This window comes from Venturia canescens, chromosome 5 (assembly GCF_019457755.1).
Source record: "Venturia canescens isolate UGA chromosome 5, ASM1945775v1, whole genome shotgun sequence".
Lineage (NCBI taxonomy): Eukaryota > Metazoa > Arthropoda > Insecta > Hymenoptera > Ichneumonidae > Venturia > Venturia canescens.
Window position 1 is genome coordinate 20,509,894 of NC_057425.1, and position 13,441 is coordinate 20,523,334.

Genomic DNA, 13,441 nt, shown 5'->3' on the forward strand with positions numbered 1-13,441 from the left:
CAACAAATTTCTCGTCAACATTGTACAGAAAATATTCCGTCACAGGTCTGTCCATGGATTTGGGCGATTTTTTTTCTTCTACTCTAATATGCTATGCTTATTGGGAACCCAAGAGAACGGTAGAAAGCGGGTTGAGGGCCGAGATATGATTTTCGGCTTATAACGTTGGTTTCCACGAAAATGGACCTATTTTTCGTCAAAATTTTACTGAAAATATTTCGGCACAGGTTTGTTCTTGGACTTCGGTGATTTTTCCCCTTGTCTCCTAATATGTTTTGTCTATTAGGAACCCAAGAGCACGGTGGAAAGTGGGTTGGAGGCCGAGATATGATTTTCGGCTTATAACGTTGGTTTCCCCGAAAAAAGACCGATTTTTCGTCAAAATTATACTGGAAATGTTTCGGCACTGGTTTGTTCTTGCACGTCGGTAATATTTCCCCTTATTTTCTAATATGTTTTGTGTATTAGGAACCCAAAAGTGTGAAGAAATGCGTTTCGTGGGCTGTAATATGATTTTCGGCTTATAACGTTGGTTTCCGTGAAAAAAGATCTATTTTTCGTCAAAATTGTACTGGAAATATTTCGTCACCGGTCTGTCCGTGGCCTTTGGCGATTTTTTCCAAGTCTTCATACCAAGAAAGAACTGACGTAAAGATTTCCTTAATAGAACAGATTTTATTTATCCCTTTTCTTCAAATTTCAAATGAAAGATAGATCAAATTCAAGACACGAAAAATCCAACAGATTTGCCTACTTTAAATGTCGCTTTTGCATTCTGAATCTAGAGATTTCGTCTCATGCAAAACGTGCCCCCAATGAAATATATTTCCAAAGTTTGCAAGCGGCCGCTGAGGTTCAATTATCCACAGTTTGATAGTTGCTGAAAAAAAGTACCCGTAAACTTCTAATATTTATTATGCCAGAACTCAAAGCAGCAAAAAAAACTAAGCGAACTTTATTCAACAGAGCAACAGAATTCAAAGACGTTTAACGTACCTGCATTGGTTTTGAAGGAAAACCATTTCAAGACAATTTAGAAATGAATTTAGAAATTCGAAAACTCAGAAAGGAATAGAAAAAGGAACATTGAAGTATTTAGAAAAGCTGAAGACTTTTGTAATGAATTTTCCAGATTACATGATACGGTTGGAGTAAATGATTTGAATGATTGGCACACATGCTGCAACACAGAAATATCAAAGTTTAGAAGTATTCGCTGTATATCAGTCATACAAACTTCAATACTATTTGAAAAGAAACACTTCAAAACTTGCTGAACCAAGTTCCATTACATATTACCATAATCAAAGATAAGGGGTGATCCGCAGCATATATATTTATCCACAGAAAGTTCAGAGTTCGCAGGTATCTGCTGCGGTTCAATGTATCTGCGCAATGAGCTTCGAAGACAGCAATTTCAAATCTATCCATAAATGAGCAACTGAAGACTTTTATAATCAATTTTTTACTTCATATATATGTTACGGTTAGAGTCACAATGTAAAATGAATGGCACAGTATATAAATTGTATAGTTTGCAGATTTTCGTTGTATTTCAATGATCCGAATCTACAGCATTATAATGAAAAGTTGTCAAAAGTCATGATGTTGCATTAAAATGACATAGCGCGCATTGCATTCAGAAATTCTGTAAGTTTCTGGGGATGTTGGTAGGCATTATATTTGATCACATCCAAAACTGAGCAACTGTAGACTTATCGGAATCAATTTTTTTTATAATAATTCCATATCTGTAGTTTGCAAAGTGGAAATACTCAACATACATGTCATTCCATAAGTTTTGTTATCAAAATTTGTGTTTGCACACCGCATTCCGAAGATACGACTTTTCATATCATCAGCAAAAAAAGCATCCAAAGGCTTTCTGGAACAAGTTTCCAAATTTATCACTCGACAGACCTAATGGGAAAAGAATAACTACCCAGTATACCAAGACCAGAAATTTTTTTGAAAATCTGATTTACAAATTGTGCAATTCAAGATTATGGTTACAAACCTCTCGAATCATGTTACCACAATCATCATGAAGAAGGAGTAGAAAATCATAGGACACATATTAGGGAACGAATTAATAATATGTATCGATCCGCTGCAAAACTGATGGGGTGAAAACAAGGATCGGAGAGGGCAGAGCCAAACTGAAAATCAAGCAAAATATGGGGATGTTTAAAAATAATGATGACACAAGAAATAAATTGGAAAACATTTATTCAATTAAAGTTTCTAATATCATTCTAACGGTTGCGTGTATTTTTGTTCTATGTATTCGTATATATAACCTATGTACACATGATATATAACCACGCCACTGACAATATATTCGCACTGGACAATATTTCTCGTACTCTGGTTTAATTGAAGGATTATTTCAGTTAACACTTATTTCCAATCGAACGAAATAATGAAATCTTGAAAAGTTTCGTTGACATATATGCATCGCGCATTTTTTATATTCTTTTTCACACACACATCACAGACTACATTTTCGCGGCCGCTTTGATACCGGTTTAATATATCACAAATTAACAAAATAAATAGTAATATGCACTTCTTTAGATGACGAAAATTATTTTTTTATTGATCCCGCACGCACTTCGTAATCTCGAAATTCTGTTCATACGATCAAAAACTGACACATGGTTTGTACATATATATATGTATATCGGTCGAATTTATGACTGCTGTTACCAGCTGTGCTGCGCCGTTTGCTACGTTCTGAAGTTGACGTCAGATTTCCAATCATCAACAACTAATTTCTACAACCAATCACAACGTCTAAAAAATGGATGTCGTCAGATCCAACGAATCAGAAACTCGAGAGCATCAAAGTGCCTTTGATGGTGTTTATAAATACAGACGCATAAATTCTTGAATGTGTTGGTAACTTTTGCATAATCTTGAGCCCGTGCAAAGTTTTTTCTCAGCAAATACGCCACCGATCATGCTGATTTAGGGCGGAATCGAAAGAGAATTACTCAATTGGCTTAAACTTCAATTTTCAAGTTGCTAAATGGCTCCTGAGCTTCGTAATTCAATAAAATGACATGCCAATTTTACCCCCACCACGGCGAATCGTTTTATTCAGAGAAAGTATAGTCTCGGCGAGAGTCTCGGGCCAGCAGACGACAGGGCTGTCAATGTACTTGTCCCGAGACTCTACCGAGTCTCTTGATTTAGGGCTTTATAAATAAACATACATATGTTATATTCTATTCGTTCTCTTATTGACATAAAACATAATATTTCAAACATCTCTTTAACTTTGGTGAATCTATTTACTTGCAAAATGCTTCTCATTGCACGATTTTGCGCTATTTGTATCTTATTAAGTTCTGTTTCTCCCATATTTATCATAATAGTAGAGCAATAATCAAAATGAGGTATTATTATCGTTTTATAAACTGTGCAGCGAGTGTACATAGATATTTCGTTTCCTATCCGATTTAAGAAGCTTATTTTTTTACCTACTTTTTTTAATAAATAATCACATTGATTTTTGAACAATAAACGGTCGTCTATTAGTATGCCTAGATATTTCATTACTTCTACCTTCTCTATCTCTATGCCCTCTTTTGTCAAGATTGTAGTTTTCCTATTAATATCTTTTCTTATGCTCCTTATAATCATATATTTTGTTTTGCTTGCGTTCATTTTTAACATATTATCTTCTAACCATTTCTCCAATTTATACATAGCTTCTTGTAATTGTCTTTCGATCTCTTCTGTACTATGTCCTGTTACATATACGAGGGTATCATCTGCAAATAACTTTATCGAGGAGTCCTCAGTTAATGCTTTTTCTATGTCGTTTATGTAGATTATGAATAATATCGGTCCTAACACTGACCCTTGTGGTACCCCATATTCACTAGATAATTTAGTAGACATTTTTTGCCCTATTTTCACTTGTTGATATCTATTCGATACGTATGATTTGAACCAGTTTAGGATTGTTCCTTTGAGTCCGTTGATGGCCAATTTTTGAACAAGTTTCTTCCTGTCAATGGTTTCAAAGGCTCGTTTCAAATCCATAAAAAGTACTCCTATCATTTTTTTTTCGCTTACAATCATCTTCCACTGGTCTACTACTGTTTGAATTGCTGTCTCACATGAGTGATTCTTCCGAAATCCCGACTGTTGTTGTATCAACGTGTCATTGCGTTCCATAAATTTGTCAAGTTGTTGTTTAACAACTAGTTCTGACACTTTTTCATAAATTGGCAGCATATTTATGGGTCTGAATTCCCCTACCTTGATGGTATTTGCCACCTTAGGTATCGGAATTACAGTAGATGTTTTCCATTCGCTTGGGCACTTTCCTTGCTTTAATGAGGTATTAATTACATCCTTCAATTCGTCGCCTATTATATCAATTATTTGTTTCAAAACATTTGTAGATATGCCTTCGGTCGTTCATTTTTTTTTACCATCCATCTTTCGTATTACCTCTTTCAGTTCTTCTCTCGTTATGTTGTCGAAATATTCCCAGCTATTCAACCCTCTGACCTCTAAAGTCTCATTTGTTGTAGTTTGACTGCTTACAATGCTCGATGTTATCGCTTTAATACTGTTTATAAAATATTCATTGAATTTATCCGTCTATTTTCACATTGAATTTTCTGTCTATTTTATTTTCGAAGTATTCTTTCTTTTTTTTCCTTATACTCATTACCACCATGTTACGATTTCTTTTGTAATCCTCCCAGTCTGACTACTCACTCGTTGCTATGGCCTTTTTATATGATAAATCTCTTTTCTTTGTAATTTCCTTGAGCTCATTTGTATACCATTCCTTATCTATCCATTTTGTGGGGATGTTGATTTTCATCTTTGGTGCGATAATGTACAGTATTTGTACGATTTTCCCTATGAGCTTGTTTGCTTTATCATCAACCGTATCGTTCTCTTTCCATATTGTCTTTCTTCGTAACCAATGTTCGTGAAATCTATCCGTTGTCAATCCTTTCATGTCCCTTGATATAATTTCGGCAACCCTTTTTTTAGCACTAGCTACTTTCTCTTTTGTTAATATAACCCATCCATGATCTGTTATCGCAGGTGTTTGTTTTACTTCTACTAACTGTTTTTTATTTGAAAAAACTAGATCTATAATTGTTTGACTATTCTCTGTTATCCTTGTTGCCTGTTTCACATATTGTTTCAATCCTAAAGCTAATTGCTCGTTCTCCAACCTCCTTGCATAATACGTTTTCGATTTTATATCTATATTGAGATCACCCATAATAATACATTCCCCTCTGTTGTTCAGATCCTCATTCAGTTCCTCCATGAATGCAACAAAATCTGCATCCGACGAACTTGGTGAGTGGTATACCACCGCTACTGCACCCTTATATATGTTAGTTTCATTCAACCATATTGCGACGCACCAATAGTTTCCTGCAGCTTTTATTTTATAGAGTAATTTGTATTTGATCGACTCCTTTATGTACAAAATGACTCCTCCCGTGGTTCTCGATTCTCCGTCACATCTCATACATCTGTATCCTGGTAGGGCTATTTCCGCGTCCTCGATTTCTTCAATTAATCTTGTCTCCGTTAGTGCTATGACTATTAGTGATACTTTTTGGCATATTTGTGTTTCTAATTCATCTCTATGGATTACGAGGCTCCGGATATTTGAGCACATGAAAAGATGTTGCTTCCTTTTCACTAATTGCTATTCTGTTTCGTTCTCTCTTCTACTTTTCTCTTCCTCTAATTTTCTCTGATATGTCGGGCACTGTTTATCCGTTGCCTCGTGATCACTCGATAAATTAGTGTTATGAAAACGTCGGATCTTTTCTTCGCAGTTTATGCATTTTTTATTTTCTGCTTTACACTCCTCTCCTCTATGTTTACCTGCACAGTGTTGACATTAGGGTGATTCGTTTTGAGCGAACATTTTTTTTTCTGTACTCTCGCAGCCAAATATCATTCTTTACGCTGAAAAAAAGACCCTGTCCAAAGGGGATCTCTGAATTTTAATTCTAAGTACTTTTTTTCAATTTTGAAGATTTCCTATTTAAAATACACGTAAATTTTTATTTTTTTTCTTTAATTTTTATAACTTGTAACGTAGATTTTCCCCGCAAGGGTACGATCCAGTCCCTTCTCGGCTCACCCGCTCCTTCCCGTATGACTCTCCGGCTGCGAGAATGAACTGGGCGCCAGGTACAAAGTACCGTCGAATTAATCGACTTTATTTTCGTCGATTCTCGCGATCGTAACGCAACGCAAAACTAGAATTTAGAGTACACGAGGGGAACGAATGACCGAGGACGGTCCGACTACTCAGCTCATCTGAGATACAAAAGGTAGAGGGGGGGGATCCTTGAGGAAAAGTAGCAATTCACAATGCAAAGCAAATAATCGACACAGACAGAAGATTCCGAAAAGATTCACAATTTATTCAAATAAACAAAAGTACAGGAAAAGATGAATCCTCGCGAGATTGAATTCTACATAAATGAAGAGTTGGAAAGGAAATTCAATTTACGGCTCGCTAGAATCGCATGGCCAATACGTATCGGACGACAACGCGGTTCGGCGCGTGGCTTACTCGAATTCATCAGGTAATTCAGGTAATAGGTAATCGCATCGCAATTTCGCGGGTGTCGTAGGTAATCGACGACCGACGCTCTGGCATTGTAGGTAAAAGATAATCAGCGATCTGACGAGCAGATGCCTTAGGTAACAGGTAAAAGGTAACCAACACCAGAACAAACGGTGTCTTAGGTAAATTCAGGTAAAAGGTAATCGACACCAGGTAACCCGAAAGTAATTCGCGAGAGCGTCATAGGCAACATAGGCAAGGTAATTGACGCTAGGTAACCCTAAATAATTCGCGAGAGCGTCATAGGCAACATAGGCAAGGTAATTGACGCTAGGTAACCCTAAAATAATTCGCGAGAGCGTCATAGGCAACATAGGCAAGGTAATTGACGCTAGGTAACCCTAAAATAATTCGCGACGAAAGGTAATCGAAGGTAATAGTGAAGCGACTTCGGCTAAGCGCGAGGCAACACCGAAATTCCCGAACGATCAGTACGATAATACGAAGATAGCGGCGTTATACGATAAAATAAATCACAGAAACTAATAGCAAGATAATCTTTGAAACGGTAACAGAGGGAACGGAAGAGTGCCGTAAGATAATTCGCCATAGAGAGACACAAAATGATACGATCGTCACGAAATAGAGAAAAGGAAATAACTGCGAACGCAAAAGGAACGGCTGAAAAATACGCAATACAAAAGACAGAATAAATCGCCGTATAGACGAGCGCGACCATAAGTGCGAGAGAGACAGAGCGAAAACATCGCGCGAACGTCTGTGCTCGCTAGAGCCTCAACGCATGTAGGGAGAGAGAGAAACGTAGCTGCGTGGAATATTCCAGCGCGTACTACCAAAATTCGATATCAAAATTCGACATTACAAAACTCAAACTTAATTCATTCATGCGCAACCGGATTACGTCAAATAAACTAGACCGAATGGACCCAAATTAATATCGAATCGATTAGTGGAGCTGAGCCACCAAACTACAAAATTCGGGAACACGGGAAGTATCGGCCGCAATCTCGCTCGAAACTTCGACACACATGTTCCCCGAAACGCCAAATAAACCGGAACTAAATTCCGAAACTCAAAATGCTCAACTCCATTAATCATTCCGGGAGAAAGAGAAAGGGCTTACCGAGGAACCCGCTCGTCGCACGCCGAAAGACAAAGGAACCTCGATGATCGGGAGGTATTGATGACTCGCCGGTGAGGTGATCGGAAGAAGACTCATAGTGCGTACGAGCGGTCCTCCAGATTCGGCGTTCTCCCCACCACTAGGCCCATGCACAACGGTGCTCACGCGCTAGGCGCGAACTAGAGTACAGAGTCTTTGCTCGCGCTTTCGCGGGAAACTCAAAACAAGGGAGCGTGTACGGAGGATAATTCCCGTTACGCTTCTTTACCCAATATCGCAATAATTACCCTTCTGCTGCTCTCACCTCTCCCGCTCACTCGAAACACTCCTCTCGACTAGATGACCGTGATCCGGGTGTCTCTCCTCTTGAGGATCCGGCGGGCAGCTCTGAAAGGACGAGGGGAGGCCTCCCTCACGATTCCGGATGTCGCGGTGGGCCCACAAGATAAGCCACCAGGCAAGAACAGCACCTCGCCTCCAGAAAACTCCCCCAAACCCCCACCTGACGAGGCGCCGGTTCACACGGACTTTGACACCCGAATTCACGGTATTGCGGGCGGTGCAACTCTGGGTTGCTACGGCGGGAAAGACACGGGCGGCGTTCAATAAATGGCCTATGCCAGCGTGCTCTTTCAACCGCCCGCAGGTCGAGAATGTTCTTCGGTACTTGAAGACGGCGTGAGAGGGATGATTCTTGCGAGCGAGATCGGCTCGAACAGCAGGAAAGTATCGTCAAATATCTAATGCTCGCTGGGACCAATGTGGTGACGTTAACACCAAATCTAAAAAAAAAACAAACGGAATAGTCAAAAGGAAACTTCATCAAACTCAAAATTAAACAATCAAGAATTTCTCTCTCTTCCTTGCACCGAGGTAAAAGGTAACGGTTATTAGACTTAGTAAATTGTCGCTCGAAAGGTACTATACGCGATTCTTAAAAATAAATCTTATAATTACGTGACGATGAGTCTCGTTCCGACCAACACCCGACGAGTCGAACGGCGTCAAAATGGGCCGTAAACCCGGTCCACTGGTCGACACGATTCGTACGAGTGGCGGGGCAAAAATGTCACGTCACAAACTTTACGGCATTTGATGGTATCATCACACCCACAAATAGGTTTTCATCAGAATTGAACGCTCTACAAAAGTCCCCATTGCAGCGAAACCGTAACTCACACTGGTGAGTAATTGCGGGTCGCTAAACCTGATTTTTTCATGATATTATCATGAGTTTAGCCATTATCTCGTTAACAACGAGAGCTACAGAAAAAATGTGAATAATGAACTTTTAGGAAATTTAATTTCCTACAAAAAAGGTCTCATAAATGTAAGCGATACAATTGATAGTTTGAGAGATATTCAACATTTAGAAAAATAATTTGCTGAGAATCAATAAAATTGCTAGTTTTATGTCTTTTAAATCATCGAAACACTCAAAAAAAATTATTTATTTTTTCATAAATAATATTTTTATAATTATTGGAAAACGTAATATGACATTAATAAGAATTTTTTCATTTAATAATTGTTTATTTATTACCAAGCTTTTTATATGAAGAATCATTTAATCATTTCAATACAACTTCGTTTTCAATTTTAAATTCAGTTGAGTTACAGAGTAAATAACCTAGCATTGCTATCCAAAATAATTTTATTTTCTGAAACCCAATTTTAATTACTATAAAAAACGAAAATTTTGTCAATTTGTGTCGTTACCAGTTCACTAAGTGTTAAGGTGATTTATCACTTGCGTAAGTGCGAGAGAAATGGCTGCAAAATGGTTACACGGTTCACTCGGACACCCTTGATTTTTCGAGAAAAATGAACGTTACACCTCTGATAAAATGAGAATAGCATGTAACTCATATTTTCTTTGAAATATCAAGCTACTTGCAATAAACCGTGCAACAGGATTTTTACCGATTGAACAAGTAATAGATCACCAATTAGTCATTGTCTAGTTGAATTTCAAATTAATATAAAAAGGTTAAAATTGATCATTGTGATCATTGAAAATTGTATAATTTCTGATGACGAATTTGTGAAGCCATAAACCTAGCAATTTTATCGATTTTCAGCAAATTATTTTTCTAAATGTTGAATATCTCTCAAACTATCAATTGTATCGCTTACATTTATAAGACCTTTTTTGTAGGAAATTAAATTTCCTAAAAGTTCATTATTCACATTTTTTCTGTAGCTCTCGTTCGTAACGAGATAATGGCTAATCTCATGATAATATCAGGAAAAAATCAGGTTTAGCAAAGCGCAATTACTCACCAGTGTGAGTTACGCTTTCGCTGCAATGGGGACTTTTTTAGAGCGTTCAATTCTGAAGAAATCCTATTTGTGGGTGTGATGATACCATCAAATGCCGCAGAGTTATGAAAATTAAAGAAAAAAAAATAAAAATTTACGCGTATGTTAAATAGGAAATGTTCAAAATTGAAAAAAAAGTACTTCGAATTAAAATTCAGAGCTCCCCTTTGGACAGGGTCTTTTTTTCAGCATGAAGAATGATATTTGGCTGCGGGAGTAAAGAAAAAAAAATGTTCGCTCAAAACGAATCACCCTAGTTGACATACTTCCTCTTTTCTACAGTTCTTTGCCATATGGTTAAATCCCCAGCATTTGAAGCATCGCAGGACGCTTAAAAAGTCATAGACTCTGCATTTTCTCCAACCTAAGTTAATTTTTCCTTTTTCAACTAATTTCGTGTGAGTTTCTACATTTGTTTCGATAATAAGTGTTCCTTCATTCCATTTTTTTTTACTGTACTCGCTTTTCTTTTCGATGGTCCCTTTTTTAACAATTTTCATTGAGCAGTTTTCCAACTCATTTTGTGCTTTTATCGACTGTATAATTTCTTCATCAGTTGCTTCGTAGACCTCCATATCGACTCCTATTATCTTGATTTTTGGCAGTTTCTTTCTAGGGATTATAGTCTCAAAGTCCTTTCCTATTGTTGCCTCTACCGTTTTTTGAAGCTTTTGTACTTCTTTTCCACTTTCGCAGCCTATTATAAGACTACCGTTATTTCCCTTAATCATCCTCGACACTCCTATTGGTAACGTGTTTATTTCAATCTTTTCTAGAATTTGATTTTTTGTCGTTTCACTCTCTTGCTGCTCTTTTGGTTTTACTATGAGTATGTTTTCATTTTTCTGCATTTTCGCGATCTCTACATAACTTTTCGGTCCTGTTTTATTTGTTTGTTTGTTATCCCCATTATTGTTTAGTAACATTTACATGGTTTTCTTTACTTCTTCTATTTTTTGTTTTATTTTTGAAATTTCCGTTTCGATCACCTCCTTCACTACTTCTCGTAGTTCCACTCTGCTGATACTCTCATCCTTTATTATTTTAACTATGTGCAATATTTTCTCTATACTATTTTCCACTAACTGAGATTCCTCATTACCTGTTACTCGATTTCTCCTATTCCGTTGATCATTTGTTTCCGTTGCTTCATCTACATCTATTACGTTTGCACTTTCTTCTTCATCCTTTTCATTTGACAGTAAGAACTCTGTGTCCCGTGTCTTGTCATTTTTTAGGCTGCTGTTACTTCCTATACTGTCTGATCTTCCCCTTTCTTTATTCTTCATTCTCGTGATTTTCTCTCTTTTACCTGTGCATGGAACCCTTTCATTGTCTTTATTATAGATTAAGTGTTTTTGGATACATCCGGGATGAAAATTTTTTAAACAGGGTACGCATCTTAATACCTCCGTATGAAGTTCTTTGTTGCATGCCCTACATGTCCAATCCTTCTTTGAAAATATTTTTGTTTTTGTTTTTGTTTTTCAGTATCTAGTTGCTTTCAGTTTCTCTCTATCCTGTCTTATCGATTGTGTAGAGTATGCCATACATAGTGTTAATCGATGAGTACTCGTGTTATACGCGAATCAATAGATAGCCTTATTGGTCGCTATTGCGTTGACAGAACACTGATATCGATCAGTGATCTACGAATTCGAAGATGTATTTTCGACACGAGAGAGAGAGAGAGAGAGAGATGATGATGATGATGATGATGATGATGATGATGATGATATATATTATGTCTTAGTAAAACTTTTAGGCAATAAACATTACAATTACAAGCCTTAAACTAAACTTAACTATGAGTATACAACTCAGAATAAGTATAGATTCAACGAAAATTGAAAAAAAAGAAAGAAAAAATACTGAATAATATAATAATACGAATACAGATAGAAATTACAAGATACGAAAAGTGAGAGAGGTAAATAAAATAAAAATAATGATAACAACATCAGATCAAACCATTTGGCTGCTGCTTAATCAATTAATGACTTACAGACTAGTTTTGAGAAATAATAATTTAATAATAATTGCATCAGAGAAAAAGAAATAGAGTAAAAAGAAACAATACTCAAGATCGCCAAAATTTACATAAGGGAATGATAATTACCGAAGTACTAGACCTCATTGGACAATGAAAAATCAGGAGATACAATACACGTGATCAGACAATTGAAATACTATTGGAATGTAAGAGAGGTGGTAATCAAAGCTAATGTGATAAAGCAAGATTAAGAATACACCTTTAAAATACAAGTAGACGTAAGCCTACAGCTTTACAGATATTTTTCACGCTCTGAGTCCAACAGAAATTTATGGAGTCTCAGTTTGAACACGACAATGCTCGTAGACGTAGTGACCTCCGGAGGTAAGGAATGCCAGAGATAACACCCTGCAACTCTGAAAGAGTCTCTAAAAATCTTCGTACGAAAGAGAGAGAGAGAGAGAGAGAGAGAGAGAGATTGATTGATTGATCGATTGTTTATTATTATGCACTAGTTATAACCCCTAGGAAAAAAAAGGTTGGGACAAGTACATTGATGGTCCCTCGTTTGCTGATAATTCCATCCATAAAAAAAACTTTAAAAATATTTTCTTTTTAAATTGTCAAAAAAATGATTTTATAAAAAAAAATACAGAACAATTCGAAAAAATTTGCACAAATCTTGAAAAAACATTATCTGTAAAAAAAACTAATCTGTATCTATTTTTTAAAGTGTCAAAAGAATCAAATAACAAGTAAAAAAAATACCGAAAAATCGCCCTTGAAATCATTTCGGAAACCGATGCCTCATTCTTCTTATTTGATTCGAACAGCTAAATCAATTGAAAAAAATTCCATCTAATTTACGTGCAACATTAAAATTTATTATATCAATTCGAGGCCAAGTATTTTCTAATGAATTGAAAAAAGTTACCATTTGAATTACGTGCAGCACTAAAATTTATGATATCAATCGAGTAGTACAGCTAGGCCGGTTCCGCGCCATGTAGGAATCTACCTTACCGACCGCAGGTAAAGTAGATTCCCTGCTCAAACCCAAACAAACCCAAACGGTCGGTAATAAAGATAGCCGCCCAAACCCAAACGGTCGGTAATAAAGATGGCCGCCCAAATCCAAACGGCAGGTAATAAAGATGGCCACTCTAACCCAAACAAACCCAAACAGTCGGTAATAAAGATAGCCACTCTAACCCAGACAAACCTAAACATGTGATCGAACTGAGCTCAAACCCAAACAGACCCAAAAAAACCCAAACGAACCCAAACAAACAAACGCAAACAAACCCAAACGGTCGGTAATAAAGATGACCGCCCAAACCCAAACGGTCGGTAATAAAGATGGCCGCCCAAACCCAAACGGCCGGTCATAAAGATGGCCACTCTA